The 14,501-nt window shown below is 44.2% G+C and overlaps 4 non-coding genes across 4 annotated transcripts; all 4 read right to left on the bottom strand.

The window, feature by feature from the left end:
• Positions 1-9,916: 9,916 nt before the first annotated feature.
• trnal-caa (transfer RNA leucine (anticodon CAA)) lies at positions 9,917-10,028 on the bottom strand. The gene is made up of 2 exons: positions 9,990-10,028; positions 9,917-9,962 (listed from the first exon to the last, which is right to left on the bottom strand). It is a non-coding gene; the product is annotated as a tRNA-Leu (tRNA).
• A 343-nt stretch (positions 10,029-10,371) lies between these two features.
• On the bottom strand, positions 10,372-10,444 carry trnak-cuu (transfer RNA lysine (anticodon CUU)). The gene has a single exon. It is a non-coding gene; the product is annotated as a tRNA-Lys (tRNA).
• A 622-nt stretch (positions 10,445-11,066) lies between these two features.
• Positions 11,067-11,139, bottom strand: trnaf-gaa (transfer RNA phenylalanine (anticodon GAA)). Its single transcript has one exon. It is a non-coding gene; the product is annotated as a tRNA-Phe (tRNA).
• A 914-nt stretch (positions 11,140-12,053) lies between these two features.
• On the bottom strand, positions 12,054-12,125 carry trnaw-cca (transfer RNA tryptophan (anticodon CCA)). The gene has a single exon. It is a non-coding gene; the product is annotated as a tRNA-Trp (tRNA).
• Positions 12,126-14,501: the final 2,376 nt, after the last annotated feature.

Raw genomic sequence — 14,501 nt, 5'->3', positions numbered from 1 at the left:
TTATAAGAGACAGTACCGCTCCATTTCACACTGCTGTGAATACGCTCCTTATAAGAGACAGTACTGCTCCATTTCACACTGCTGTGAATAACACGCTCCTATAGAGACAGTACTGCTCCATTTCACACTGCTGTGAATAACTCACTCCTTATAAGAGACAGTACGCGTCCATTTCACACTGCTGTGAATAACACACTCCTTATAAGAGACAGTACCGCTCCATTTCACACTGCTGTGAATAACACACTCCTTATAAGAGACAGTACCACTCCATTTCACACTGCTGTGAATAACACACTCCTATAGAAACAGTACTGCTCCATTTCACACTGCTGTGAATAACTCACTCCTTATAAGAGACAGTACCGCTCCATTTCACACTGCTGTGAATACGCTCCTTATAAGAGACAGTACTGCTCCATTTCACACTGCTGTGAATAACACGCTCCTATAGAGACAGTACTGCTCCATTTCACACTGCTGTGAATAACACACTCCTATAGAGACAGTACCGCTCCATTTCACACTGCTGTGAATAACATGCTCCTTATAGAGACAGTACTGCTCCATTTCACACTGCTGTGAATAACACGCTCCTATAGAGACAGTACTGCTCCATTTCACACTGCTGTGAATAACACACTCCTATAGAGACAGTACTGCTCCATTTCACACTGCTGTGAATAACACACTCCTTATAAGAGACAGTACTGCTCCATTTCACACTGCTGTGAATAACACACTCCTTATAAGAGACAGTACTGCTCCATTTCACACTGCTGTGAATAACACACACCTTATAAGAGACAGTATCGCTCCATTTCACACTGCTGTGAATAACACACTCCTATAGAGACAGTACCGCTCCATTTCACACTGCTGTGAATAACACACTCCTATAGAGACAGTACCGCTCCATTTCACACTGCTGTGAATAACACACTCCTTATAAGAGACAGTACCGCTCCATTTCACACTGCTGTGAATAACACGCTCCTTATAAGAGACAGTACTGCTCCATTTCACACTGCTGTGAATAACACGCTCCTATAGAGACAGTACCGCTCTATTTCACACTGCTGTGATTAACAGGCTCCTATAGAGACAGTACTGCTCCATTTCACACTGCTGTGAATAACTCACTCCTTATATGAGACAGTACGCGTCCATTTCACACTGCTGTGAATAACACACTCCTTATAAGAGACAGTACCACTCCATTTCACACTGCTGTGAATAACACACTCCTATAGAGACAGTACCGCTCCATTTCACACTGCTGTGAATAACACGCTCATATAGAGACAGTACCGCTCTATTTCACACTGCTGTGATTAACAGGCTCCTATAGAGACAGTACTGCTCCATTTCACACTGCTGTGAATAACTCACTCCTTATAAGAGACAGTACGCGTCCATTTCACACTGCTGTGAATAACACACTCATTATAAGAGACAGTACCGCTCCATTTCACACTGCTGTGAATTACACACTCCTATAGAGACAGTACCACTCCATTTCACACTGCTGTGAATAACACACTCCTATAGAGACAGTACTGCTCCATTTCACACTGCTGTGAATAACACACTCCTTATAAGAGACAGTACCGCTCCATTTCACACTGCTGTGAATAACACACTCCTATAGAGACAGTACTGCTCCACAACACACTGCTGTGAATAACACACTCCTTATAAGAGACAGTACCGCTCCATTTCACACTGCTCTGAATAACACGCTCCTATAGAGACAGTACTGCTCCACAACACACTGCTGTGAATAACACGCTCCTATAGAGACAGTACCACTCCATTTCACACTGCTGTGAATAACACACTCCTATAGAGACAGTACCACTCCATTTCACACTGCTGTGAATAACACACTCCTTATAAGAGACAGTACCGCTCCATTTCACACTGCTGTGAATAACACACTCCTATAGAGACAGTACTGCTCCACAACACACTGCTGTGAATAACACACTCCTTATAAGAGACAGTACCGCTCCATTTCACACTGCTGTGAATAACACACTCCTTATAAGAGACAGTACCGCTCCATTTCACACTGCTGTGAATAACACGCTCCTATAGAGACAGTACTGCTCCACAACACACTGCTGTGAATAACACACTCCTATAGAGACAGTACTGCTCCATTTCACACTGCTGTGAATAACACGCTCCTTATAAGAGACAGTACCGCTCCATTTCACACTGCTGTGAATAACACACTCCTTATAAGAGACAGTACTGCTCCATTTCACACTGCAGTAAATACACACTCCTATAGAGACAGTACCACTCCATTTCACACTGCTGTGAATAACACGCTCCTTATAAGAGACAGTACTGCTCCATTTCATATATTATATATATATATATATATATATATATATATATATATATATATATATATATATATATATATATATATTGTGATTGTCAGAAGCCTTTTGGCCACTTTCAGGCAATTTGTTTGGTCCTTGTTTTTGCTGAAATTTGCATATATTGATTACCCATAATTCCATAGCTACTGTGTTCAATCAAAAATAATCTAAACTTCATTGATATAGCACCTTTCAACTGATGTAGCTCTTCTGGGATGAGGTTGCTGTGCATTCCACAATCTGGGAGCACAAGGACTAAAAGATCAAGTGCTCTCTCTGTCTTATTGTTTTTCTTTTGTGTTGTTCAATAAAGGGATTTTAAAATTCAATTATCTCTCTCTCTCTCTCTCGAGCTGAGAGCGGTGTGTTTGAATAGTGCAGGTCCGTTTTTAGAGTCTTGGTTTTACTATTTTTACACGGTTAATTTAAAAGGAATTTTATAAGTTTCTTCAAAAAAGCTTTATTTATTTATAGCCTTTCTATTTCAAATTGTATTGTTATTTATTTATTTATCTATCTATTGGCCTTGCCATTTGGGAGGCTAAGTTAGTTTGTGTAGCCCAAGATGGGCTCACACTCTGGCGGTATAGAGGGACTGACACGGAGACATGGGTTCAGGTGTGTGCCCGACAATGAAGTTTCCGTGGAGGACGTTCTGTTATCGGTCGGTAAGACAATTGGTTTTAACAATATTAAATCTGCTTCACGTATGAATAAGGCCATTGTTGTGTTTTTAAGTCAAGAAACTCTCGTAAATAAGATTGTGGAGGAAGGATTTTCTGTCAATGGTGCTTTTATTTCTGCTTTACCTCTTTCAATTTCTCTGAGGAAAGTGGTTTTATCAAATGTCCTCCCTTTTATTCCAAATGTAGAGATTGAAAGAGAATTGGCAAGATACAGTAAAATCATGTCCCCTATTAGAATGATTCCGCTCGGCTGTAAGAACCCCGAGGTGAAACATGTGTTGTCTTTTCATAGACAAGTGTTTGTATTGCCGCATAACCCGGGGCAGGATCTTAATGTAGCCTGGAGATTTATTATAGAGGGGAAAGAGTGTGTTATTTTTGCAACCTCGGACACAATGAAATGTTTTCATTGTGGCGAGGAAGGGCATATGAAGCAAGCCTGCCCTAAGCTCAGATCAGCGGCTGCGGCGGAGGGCAGCGCTGAAAGGCAGGGGGCTGGTCAGGCTGAGGGTGTTCGCTCATCCTGCTGCTCCTGGGGAGCCGAGCCATGGCTCGCTGGTTGGTGGAGATGCGGGGTCTCAGCCCAGCGCTGCCGCTGTCGGAGAGTCGGGGCTGGGGGAGAGCGGCGGCGACGGCGGTGATCAGGCCGTGGCTGCGGAGCTTCCCCGCACAGGGAAGGAGGCTAGCGGCAGCGTTGGACTAGCATCCAGTGACGCCATAGCCCTGCCCTCAGCAGAGTCCTCACAGCCGGAGGAAGATGAGTCGGGAGCCACAGAGGAGGATTCGGCCGAGGAATGGGAGGCGTTCGCGGGAGAAGACGAGGATGAGGAGGGAGAGCTCTCTGACACCTCGATGCTCTCCGACACCCCGGTCAGTCAGCCCATAAAAAAACTGTATTCGCTTGAACAGTTTATTAATTTTATGGATTGCACGAAGGGTAAAAGGGGAGTTGAAATTCCACTTCCCTTTCAAGTCGAAGACGACCACCAACATTAAGTATGGGATATTCCCTTCCCTTGAGGTAGGTAATACTGAGCTCTCTATATCAGAGCTGCCGAAGGCCCCTTCCTGTGATGACGTGTGTCTAGACTGTGTCTAGAACTGAGCGTGTTGATAGAAAGAGCCCTCGAGTCCATTTGGGTTAGTTGTAGTTCCTAGCATTCGTTCTGAAAGCTGGCTTGCCGCTTTCCTGGAATCAACGACTCTTGAAAAAGACAGAGTCTTTCATCTTTCTGTCTTTCAACGGCCCCCTTGGTGGGCCGCTCTCTTTTTACTGTCTGTCATATGTGAGCGGCTGTGTGCAGCCACCCGCGAGTGAGTCTTTTCCTAAAGAGAGTTACACAAGTATCCTCCTCGGGGCTAGGCCTGCCATATCCCCGCTGTCGAGTGACCCAGCCGCGCTCCCTTCCTCGGGGCTAGGTACTACCGTATCCCCGTCTGAGTGGAGTAGCCGGCCGAACCTGACCGCTGCGGTGAGTCGGTTCATGTGCGTTCGGTGTGCTCTCTCTCTCTCTCTCTCTCTCTTTCCTTCCTTCTTATAAACTGTAATTTTTGCTTGACATAAACTTCACCCACCGCGGCTTCGGCCTCTGTCCCCCCCTGGTACACGCTTTGCGTTGACCACGCGGTCTGGGTACGCACTTTGCGTAGCGTCCTCTCCGGTGCTGCGGTACCGCGGCGCACGCATAGCCCGATTTCTCTTGGCACAGGCTGCGTATTATCCGACGCCAGCGTAGGAGCATAACGCACACGGTACTTGGTTCCCAGTACGCAGTGTACGTAGAACGATATTCACAGCGCATATAACGTGCCTGTGCTCGTTGCTCCTTCCAAAAAGTTACACACAGAGCGCAGGGTATGCAGTTTACGCTCCAGCTGCACGAGGCGTCTAGAACGTTCGACGTTGCGCTTGATCTAAAGTGCAGTTACGCACAGTGTGCACGATACGCAGTTCACGCAGTGTACTGTACCCGTTGTGCAAGGCGTTTGGAACGCTCGTGGCAAGCAGTGCGGTGCACGTTGCGCTCGCTGCGTAAGTACTGCTCTACTAGCGCATAGCCTGTGGTGCTGCACGGTAATAGCAGTACGCACTGAGCTCAGCTCAAGCGCTGCAAGCAGTGTACATTTTACACGGTGCAGGCGTAGTTGGTTGTACACTAGTGCCCATATGCTGCGTAGTACACGGTGCACTTGTGCCCACGGTACCCGGCGCTGGGTAAGTGGTGTTAATAGCCTTACTTGTAGCCATAGCGAAATTACACTGTGTTAGTACCTGTGGGTCAAACGCAGTGAAAGCAGTGCTTAGTGCTATGCACAAGCCAGACGTCCTGTCTCAGGACTCTCTGCCTAGCATCTCGAATGCAGTACACAGTGCGCTTGGGACGCACGGGTTATTGCGTAAGCACTGCTCAACCTGGCACATAGCTCACGGTGCTGCACAGTATCTGTGAAATCAGGATACTCGGTGCGCACGGGGCTCAGCATACCTTGCTGTAACGCTAGTGAGTGGACACACTACGTTAACACTTACCAGTGTTCAACGTAGTGCAAGCAGTGCCTCAGTGCTAATGCAGAGTCAGCACCATATCGAGGTCCTTCCCTGTACGGCCTGCGACACATCATACCCACAGGACGTATGGTGCTTAGTAGGCAAGTGCTTAGTACATCAGGGCGCATAGCGCCTCGGGTGCTCGATGCACGAGGTGCCTCGTTGCCTTCTGCCTGTAGAAGGTGCAAGGTGCTTCACTCCGCGGTAAGCTACACGCTGCTCCGGTCGTGTGACTGCACGTAGTCCAGGCTAGACACCCCTGTCCAGTTACTACGCTGTGTTCACTCTTTTTCTGCTTAACAGCCTACATCGCTTTGCGATTGCAGTCTGCTGAAAGCCTTACAGCGATCGCTGTTTTCTGCTTTCCTCTGCTGTTAAGTCGCCCTGGATAAGGGCGTCTACTAAGGAATAAAATAATAATAATGTTGCAGTTTAAAAGAAAAAGAGACACGTGTTCCCCCACCGGGCTCCGGCTCTGCCGTGCCCCGCTGTGGAATTGACTCTGCTGGACTGCCTCAGCCCACCCTCTCGGTGCGCTTAAAATATTCAGTTCACCCAAGTTGCCGTGGTGTCTGCGTTATTACCCTCACAGCTTGCTGTTGTGGGCGTGAATGTGTGTTTTTATTTCACTGCCTTGTGTTTTTAAAAATAATAAAAACGATACAAGCGCAATTCCTCCATCGGGATCCAGCTATGCTGAGACTCGCTGTCGAGATGCTTACGCCGGCTTGTTTAAAAAAAACAAAAACAAAATCAGTTACCCGCGTTGCCGTGGTAACTATTATTTTTACCTGCACAGCTTGCGTGGAGGGTGTGTATTTTCGGTTCTTGACTGCCTTGCAGTTTGAAAAAAAATATACAGCGTTATTTCCACCGGGACCCCGGCTGAGCTGTACGCTGCGCTGGTCCTGGCCAGACAGCAGGCTCAAGCCCTTGCTGTGGCCCTGGAGCTGACCCCGCCTGCACCGGTGGTTGCCCCGGATGTTACGCGCTGGCATCTGCCGTACTCGGCAGGCTGTCTGGCCGGGCGAATGGTTTATCACACTGGACTGAAAGAACTTGGATTCCACGTTGCTATTCGTCTAGTGCACAGGAAGTATCTCCGCTTCACCTTACAGGGGAGTGTATTTCATATTTCAAAGTGCATGGATGCCATCCTAGCTCCCTTGCGGCTGCAAGTGATCAGGGTGATGAAGCAGCTGAACGACTGGTTGATCTGCCCAGTCGCAGGAAGGAGCAGTGGCCCACACAGTGCAAGCCTGCCTGTCGGACGACAGAGTGGCTGCCATTTGCAACTGTCTCGCCCTGTTCAGCAAGGGTTCACAGTATAATTGGTGTTGTGTTAAAAACTATTGGGTCTGATGGCCTCGGCTTCATCACTCACCCATCTAGGGTTACTCCACAAGCGCCCGATCCAAGTGTGGCTCAGTGCCTTAGGCTGCACCCCAAGCATTACAGACACTGTCAGCTGACCGTGTCTCGCCTAGGCTGGGAAGCCCTATGCTGGTGGAAGCAAACCTCTCTTCTAAGCAAAGGATCAAACATAGGAGTGATACAAAACTATCAATTGGTGATGACAGACGCACCCAACTCTGTTGGGGGCCGGTCTGGGCAGGTGGAGGACTTCGCGGACCCTGGTCGGATCGCTGGATATAATGCGTGGGAACTGAGAGCAGCCCACGAGTGGTCCAAAGCGTTTTTTTGTACGCTTTCCCGCCTATACCGCTGCTCCTGGCTTTTCTACGAAAAGTCGGGTTAGAGAAGCATTAGTTCTCCAGGTGGCCAAGAGAATGTGGTTTTCGACCCTGTGCCAGCTGTTGCATAGCCAGCCCTGGGAGATTCCACTTCGTTGGATCTCCTCAGTCAGGCAGAAGGCTCTCTTTGGCACCCGGAGCCACGCAGGTTCCAGATATGGGTCTGGCCCCTGTAAGGGACTGCTGGCTAGAACTAGGGCTATCGGACCCAGTTGTGGGTACCATGCATAGCGCTAGGGCAGACTCCACTAGGTTTTTTGTATACCTATAAGTGGAAATATTTCCAAGCTTGGTGTCTGGCTAGAAACCTTGACCCCATCACTTGCCCTAGGCCAGTCATATTGCAGTTCCTGCAGGAACTGCTTGGTGCTGGACGGTCACCTTCCACCTTGCAGGTGTATTCAGAGGCTATCTCTGCTTGCCATGCCCCTGTAGATTCTATGTCTCCGGGTGTGCATTTTTGACTACCCATTTCCTTAAAGGTGCACGGTGATTACGCCCTCCTAGGAGGACTGTTCTCCCCGAATGGAGCCTTAATATTGTGCTAGAGGCTCTCACGAAGGCCCGTTTGAGCCCTTAAATTCCATTGAGCTGAATTATCTGTCTATGAAGACAGCCTTCCTCTTAGTTATCACCTCCGTAAAGCAGATCAGTGAGCTGCAGGTGCTGTCTGTGCACAGCTCCTGCATGCACGTGTGGGAGGATGGAAGTGGAGTGTCGCTGCGCACCAACCCCGCTTTCCTCCCCAAGGTGATTACAGCTTTCCACATTAACCAGTCTGTGGAACTGGAGTCTTTTCATACACCTCCGTTGCTTCAATGGAGGATGAGAGATTGAATTTCTCTGCCCAGTGCAGGCATTGAGATGTTACGTGCTAGGACAAGAGCGCTGTGTCAATCTGACCAGCTGTTTCTCTATCACTGAACACTGACCCTAGGACAGCCCCTCTAGCAGCTTTTGTCACACTGGATTGCAGACACGGTGTCGACTGAATATGATGGTGTAGGGTTACCCCCAACTGGTAAAGTAGCTGCGCATTCGACTGTCTGAGATTGTGCTGTGGCTAGCTGGGCTACGCCGCATACTTTCACCAGATTCTACCACATTAATGTGGTAGATCCTGTTGTGCCATCTGTGGGCACAAGGGTCCTTGAGGGTGTAAGTTCACACCGCTAACCTCTAGGTTAGACAGTGCTTGTGCGTCCCTCATATGCTGCCGTTCCTTCTCCCTCGCGACGGCTCTGGTATACATTATCCCATACTTAATGTTGGTGGTCGTCTTCGACTTGAAAGGGAACGTTAGGTTACCTACCGTAACCCTGGTTCCCTAAAAGAGAAGACGACCACCAACCATGAGGTCGCTCTGGTCGCCCTCACGGGTTTGGCGGAAAAAGAGGGAGATCTTCCGGTGAGTGACGGTTTTATACCCTCGGTAGGCGGGACCGAGTGCGTCATCACAGGAAGGGGCCTTCGGCAGCTCTGATATAGAGAGCTCAGTATTACCTACCTCAAGGGCAGGGAATATCCCATACTTAATGTTGGTGGTCGTCTTCGACTTGAAAGGGAATTATTAATTGTTGATAATACTTAGAATACCAGATACATATTTAGCATTAAAAAGCAATACATGTGATTTATTTAAACAGTCGTTCATTATTTTGTGTATCAGCGGCCACACTGAGCTGAGCGCAGTGCGGTATACTGTAATGATGCTCCAGTCAGTCTGTCCGGACTGCACCTGAACCATATTAAAAACACGAAGCCCCTAATAAGCTAATTTGTAAAAGTTAGTAAAGAATTGCGCTAATATAACGAAGCTATATTTGAACTCCTAGCTGGAGCAACGAGAGAGGGCGAGACGGCGGGGCAGAGAAGGAGGGGGAGACGCTGCTAGGCAACCGGCTCGTGAACATTCCACTCAGCTGAGGAGAGACCGTTAGGATTTAAAAATGCGAACGTTCCGAGCGGCGTTAGGCGCTCCGTTAAATTAACACACCGTTGCTGGCATTGGAATATAACCATATTTTAAATACTCAAATAGGACTGTATTAAAAAAATATATATGTTTTTCAAAGTAATATGTTATTTGGAATATTAAAACAATCAAATTAAATATCACATGTTTGGACACCAAAATATTGTTCTTCCTCATAACGTGTTAGAAAATGTAAACAGCAGTTGGAGAATGCCGAAGTCGATCATCCTAGCATGTTAAAGGAGGGCATTTCTCCTGTAAGCTGCGTCTAGTAATAAATGGTTTATACTGTTCTCAATGGTCCACGTCCCAGCCTGAGACCACGATCCAGTGGTCGACGGAGATGTTTTTCAGTAATATGTTATTTGGAATTTTAAAACAATCAAGTTAAATAACATGTTTGGACACAAAATATTTTTCAGTGACGTTAACAAGTAGTCTGTTTACAACAAAAATGCAATCTGTGTTAGGAACACTATTTTAGTCCGATTTAAAATGGAAATTAAAATGGTATTGAGTGCTGAAATTTATTATTTTTAAAAATAAGTAAAAGTCAACTGTCAGAGTGGGATTTGAACCCACGCCTCCATTCAGAGACCAGAACACACAATTCTTTAGAAAGACAGAGTCCTTGAGTCTGGCGCCTTAGACCACTCGGCCATTCTGACAAGCTGCGTTTGTTAATGTTGAAAAACGCATTATTTATTTCAGCACACACTAGGGGATCGTATCAAGGCCCGATTGGGTTTATTACGCACATACCAACTGATGCTCCATGAATGATGCTAAGACAATTTTAAAAAAAAGAAACGGATTGAAGTCAACCCAAAAAAGTAAGATTATTTATTTCAATTTCGTTATAGCTATAAACGATGCATGCTTTTTACAATAGCAATTGCTATTTGACAATGACCAATAAGTAATTTTGTTGCAATACTGTGTACAATGTGAACAGAATCAGACTTTGCTCCGTTGTCTCGAAGAAACATCTTCAATTTGTATTTAAAAAGGACGCCCAACGTGGGGCTCGAACCCACGACCCTGAGATTAAGAGTCTCATGCTCTACCGACTGAGCTAGCCGGGCTGACTTTTCGAGGTGTCTTTCACTGTAACCAACTGAGCTATTAATTTGTCATCTTATTTGAGAAAAAAGTGAATGACAGAACCAAAGATTCCAAATATAATCCACTGAACTGTAGTTTTCTTATCATAATGAAAACAGATTACACATGACCACAGTTCTGTATCAAAATTAAGTCGTAAGTATATGGTTTCCATTGTAGCTATTTACACACACTGCTCTGTTGTCTCCCAGGGTGTTATCTAACAAAACGACATATGCTGTGCTTCCATAATCGATTACATAGACTTTCCTGCCCCGTGTTGCTTTCTTCTTAGATGTGATCTCAGGTTCTGATGAGTTCTGCTCCCTCGATCACGTTCTGCAGCATCTCGCCTTGCTCATCACTCCCGTATGCTTTGGCTGCTTAACAGGTTGGTCTCTGTGGCGCAATCGGTTAGCGCGTTCGGCTGTTAACCAAAAGGTTGGTGGTTCAAGCCACCCAGGGACGATGTTTTTTGCATTTCTTAATCACATTAGAAAATGGCACTCTGATACGCTGTTATTTCATCCAATTACGCTGAAGAATGAATGTGCTCTGTTTTTTTAGTTCAAAATAATACAAAACCAATATCGTGTTGTTGTTTGCCGAAACCCGGGATCGAACCAGGGACCTTTAGATCTTCAGTCTAACGCTCTCCCAACTGAGCTATTTCGGCGTGACAAGACTGATCTTTCGAGATAGCATTCTTTTTGGCAATCCAGTAAACCTGTAATGAAAAACGTTCAACAGCTCGGCAACACCATAATAGAATCCGAAGCCTTTACAATTTCGAAACTGTTAAGTTTTCTCCCAAATGCGGTTCTCAACAAATGCTTTTTTTTTTTTTTTTTTTTTTTTTTGTATTCCTTCCAGAGTAAGTCCAAAAGGCAAACACTGGAACTGGTTGCCTGAAAGTGCCGCGCTTGAACTGCCTCAAGAAACGCTTAGCTCTAAAACGTGTACATAGAAAGTCTATTAACATCTTTAACACAATCATCTGTATTCCAATAGCGGTTAATCCACAGGGTGATCAATAAAGTGACTGCTGGCTTTGTTTAAATATTAACGAGATGTTTTCAGGATTCACGCGTATTCTGAACAAGCACAATAGAATATGGTAGTGAAAGGACAAGCAAATAGCAGGTTTATTGGCTCTGGTCTTGTATCATCACCCTGACTACTGTCCGTAAGAAAGTGTCATTAATAAAAACGTCATTATGCAAAGTTCCCAATGCGCAAATACGCAGCATATTTAAACTTCTTCACAATCTTAAACCTTCCCAAATGAATTTAAAATACTTACTGAAAGGTTACACACATTTTCACTATCTCATGCAAGGAAGTGTTAATATGACTTTATTACCCAACTGTGTCAATGAAGACTGGTCAACAGTAATTTCTTATTCACTTTAGTTTATTGTGCTGTATCAAATGAAACATACAAATGAATCGCAATACAATAAATATCTGTTTGATCGCTATACAATCAATATGTTGTATAGGCTAAATTGTATAAATAAATGTCCGGAAACAGTCAAATTCAAACACGTTAAAAAATGAAATAGTGCGGAATAAAAACAAAGGCGGCTTTGACCTGGACGTGATTTGAACACGCAACCTTCTGATCTGGAGTCAGACGCGCTACCGTTGCGCCACGAAGTCCAGGTGTAATGGCAGCTTGTTATGCAATGCTAGAGTGTACAGCAAGCATGCCAAACACATGGTAATGCCGACGCTGATACTAGGAAAACACGCGGTATCACCAGGGTCATGGGAAACAGCCGACTCAATACTTGTTCGTAGCCAGCAGGGCTATGAAGTTGTCGGAAGTGTGTTTGATTCTCAGCTTTAAAAGTAAAGAAAACATAAAACAATACGATTTGCTTTTAGAAATTTCATTATTTGAAACGTGGGCATAAACAGAGTTGTATTGGCTGGGAATCATATGCCTGTGTTTATTTATTTATTTTCTGCACGTATTAATTAGTATTGTGTGAATATTTTATTTAGATCGTTTTTTTTTCTTTTCATAATTTTCTGTTTGCTTTGCACTGTGTTTTTTGCTGTGTTGATTATTATTTGTCTATTTTGTTTGGTGCACGGGTGAAACGGAGTTCGTAATTAAAGTCTTTTTTTTGTTTTGTTTATCAGAAGCTCTGTGCACACGGTCCTCAGGTCCCGCCCCAAACAATTGCAGGTACCTGTACACACCTGGAATTAGAAGGGCTTTGAGGTATAAAAAGGGTGAGTAACTAAGAGACTGGGAGCATGGAACTAGGAGATACCGGAATAGGAAAGAGAGAGAAGCTGAGGGAAGTAAACGAAAATAAAGAGGACGAGATTAGACAGCAAGTGGTTGGGGTTTTTTTTGTGCACGGACAGTGTCAGTTTCGTTTTGTTATTTTTTTCTCGTAGACTCACTCTGGGAGGACTGCGGAATTTGGCAATTGAAGACATTTGAAAAGAGGTACTGACAAGAACCTTTGCGTTCGTGGTTTATGTCAGGATATCAGGATCTCTCCTGAGGACTTCAGCTGAAGCGCAGCACCCTATGGAGATGGCTGCCCAAACAGGCGTCTGGACAGGAGCCCTAAGAGGAGGTCTGGACCAGAGAGCGGATGACGTATGGTTAAGTGAACAAATACACATTAAAATGCATCTAATGCTCAAAAATAAAACAATAATTCAAATAAACAAACTGCAAAAAAGGAAAACCAATCCAATTAAAATTCAAAAATCATAAGTGATAACACTGAATAAAGTAATAATCAACACATGCCACAGAATTTAAGATCTGAAACGGAATGTTTGGCATCTACAAAATGTCTAGCTAGTGGTGAATGAATATATTTTCTCCTAATTGATCTTTTATGCTCGCTCATTAATGCGCAATTGTAACTGTCTAGTAGTTTTACCATCATATTGCAAATGGCTAGGACAAGAAATCACATTAATGACATGAGCTGAAGCAAAATCACTTGTAAGATACTGTACTCTTTTTTTTTCGTTGTATGGCTTGTGCATTTTCTTAGTTTTAAATGCATTATCACAGGCAGTACACTTACGATTTGGAAAAAATCCAGTAGATTTGTCCAGTACACCTAGATCTCTTGAACATCTAAACGAGTCAGCCCTTAATAAAGGCCGTCCGTGTTCATTTCGGCGTTTATGACATTGCCTATACACAACAGCTCTTATATAATCCTATTGGTATCGAATCGATCGCAATTAATGTGTTCCATGTTTCCAGTCAGTTTGATAGTTTTAATACTGTATTACATTCTGAATATGAATAGAGCTGAATTATTAATTGTTGATAATACTTATGTAAGGGATTATTTTGTGTAACAATGCAGCTTGAACACGTGGTGCCTCCAGGGGAATATAGGTTCCCCCACCTTAACTCTCCAGCTGTATTTCTGAAGAGGTATTGTGCAGCAACACAGTCAATACTTCACTTCAATATTATAATGACCCCAAACCTTTTTTTCCCTATAGTTAACTCAGGATATATTTAACTACGCAGGGGAATATTACTGTAGTAGTAGTATTAACAATTATACACAGCTTAGCATATATATATATATATATATATATATATATATATATATATATATATATATATATATATATATATATATATATTATTATTATTTATTTCTTAGCAGACGCCCTTATCCAGGGCGACTTACAATCGTAAGCAAAAACATTTCAAGCGTTACAATACAAGTAATACAATAAGAGCAAGAAATACAATAACTTTTGTTCAAGTAAAGAACAAGTGTGACAAACCACAATTCAATAATACAGCAGGTAATAGTGATAGTTACATCAGGATATGATTAAATAGTGATAGTTACATCAGGATGTGAGTAAATACAAAGTACTACAGGTTAAAAACTTGGCAGATTACAGTATTCTGAAGTACAGGATTAAATGCAGTAAAATAGGGGCTGATAAGAGCAAAATAAAGCACATTTACATGAAGGGTGATAGTGTCCCAGGATACAAACAGAGAAGTTCTACAGGTGCTCTTTG

This window comes from Acipenser ruthenus, chromosome 32 (assembly GCF_902713425.1).
Source record: "Acipenser ruthenus chromosome 32, fAciRut3.2 maternal haplotype, whole genome shotgun sequence".
NCBI lineage: Eukaryota > Metazoa > Chordata > Actinopteri > Acipenseriformes > Acipenseridae > Acipenser > Acipenser ruthenus.
Note: the sequence above shows the minus strand (reverse complement) of the source record. Positions and strands in the feature narration are given on the sequence as shown.